Raw genomic sequence first — 2,116 nt, forward strand, 5'->3', positions numbered from 1 at the left:
CTCTGCATGTGTTGACCACTGGGATAATGCTCAAAAGATACTGCAGAGATACTATATGACGCCTTCCAGACTGCATGAGATGGATTCGAGCATCTCTCCATTATGTTGGAGAGAATGTCAGGAGAAGGGGAACCAACCTCATGTTTTCTGGTACTGTCCAATGATCCAGCCGCTGTGGAGAGCAATCTTCTCCTTGATTTCACATAAAACTCGGAAGAACTGCGCAATGAGCCCAGCACTCGCACTTTTGAGCATTGGTATAAATGAACAGTGATTGCCCATATTTTATTTGCCACCAGAATAGCCCTGGCCAAACATTGGTGTTCACCTTCACTCCCCCCCTCACCTTGCAGAAATCAAAAAGAGAGTAAGTTTACACTGTGAAATGGAAAGAATGCTAGCTTATAAAGAACGAAGAGCCACTGTGTTCCACAGGAAATGGGATACATGGCTCACCGTCACCTCTAATGTTGAATAATGTTTGATTTATTACTTACCATGACTTGAACTCCTCAGGTTCTCGCATAAGTCTTCTAGTTCCTTAGGGAACTAATCTCCTCTAGTGGTAGGAAACTCCCCCCCCCCCCCATTTCTTCCCATCCTCCTTAGTGCTAATTTGCCCCTCTTTCAACTTTTATGCTAACACCAGCGATCGGGAAATACCCGCCCGACATCAAGGGGTGCACCTTGACAGGTGTTAAAAAGAATAGTCTTTAAAAAAGGCCAAATACAGGGCTTGCTAGCTGGATAACTTGTTTGATAGCATCAACAAATGCCAATCTTTAAAAATAAATAGAATAAATTATGTATGTAGAGATTCCCGATATTTGATTAGACCTGTGTTATTAAGTGCATAAATGACTTAATATATGACATATAAATATATAAAATCCACAATAAAAGAGCAATGAAAAGTGAATAGTGATTTTGTGCTCACATTATAGTCCTTTGTGCATAAGTGACTGTGACATAAAAAATCCAGATAAAAATATCACACAATAAATAATTTTGCAATCAGCAATATACGTTATTGTATTAAAATTCAGCAATGAAAGACAGTCCAATATTAAGCGGTGAATTTGTGCTCAAGATAATGTCCTTAGTGAAAGTGATTCTTCACAATTGGAAGGTGCAAGTGCTCTGGCTTGGTTGGCTAAAGTGTTGATTCCTTGTCCCGAGTGAATGGGTAAATTGGGTCACTTACCAGATGTCGTGGGTCTTATATGTCGTATGACATTAAGACCATTCGAGCTTTAATGGCCTCCTGGGCCAAATAGGTTCCCCTTTAGACGGTCCAGTCAGCTGGTAAAGGCTCCTCTGGACTCCGGGGTGTAACAACCCAATGAGGTAGGGAAGAAGAGAAAACAAGCTCCAAATAGCGTAATAAAGTCAAATATAGAATTGATTGCCCATACATAGGGTTTAAAGCAGTAAAAAGCAGAGTAGACACTCTCACTGGTGGTCAGCGGTGCGGGCTGCGGTGACGTCTTCAGAGTTTTTTCGGCTGTGCATGTGGCTGGTCACACTGACACCGAGCTGCTACTGCAACAAGCCAGCTTCATGAGTGTCACTCTGAAGACGTCAACGGAAGTGACAAAACGCTTCAGTTTGGACCGCATAGCGTCATTACGTTACCCTGGGTGGAACGCAAGCCGGAAGTTAGCCCGTGATTCCGCGAGGAGGACGCGCAGCCCGCACTGCTGACCACCAGGGAGAGTGTCTACTCTGATTTTTACTGCTTTAAACCCTATGTATGGGCTTGTTTTCTCTTCTTCCCTACCACATTGGGTTGTTACACCCCGGAGTCCAGAGGAGCCTTTTCCAGCCCACAGGACCGTCTAAAGGGGAACCTATTTTCTTATACAGCAGCTGCTTTACCTCTATCTGTATCCCTATTTTATCAGATTTCTTTATTTATACATCCACCATAAACCCTTTCTTTGGCGCGTGGTATATACTTTGTATATTCTTTTCGCACCTTGACAGGTATTTAGTTCTCGGGGAAATGGATGGCATTTAGATTGGTTATAATTTAGGATAAGGAGGCAGGCTGTGGCGGGCCTAACTCCTAACAGCATGCGAGGGAGATGCCTGATCATCAAGCTTGAACCCTTTG

This window comes from Pelophylax lessonae (genome assembly GCF_965119305.1).
Source record: "Pelophylax lessonae genome assembly, chromosome: 2".
Classification (NCBI taxonomy): domain Eukaryota; kingdom Metazoa; phylum Chordata; class Amphibia; order Anura; family Ranidae; genus Pelophylax; species Pelophylax lessonae.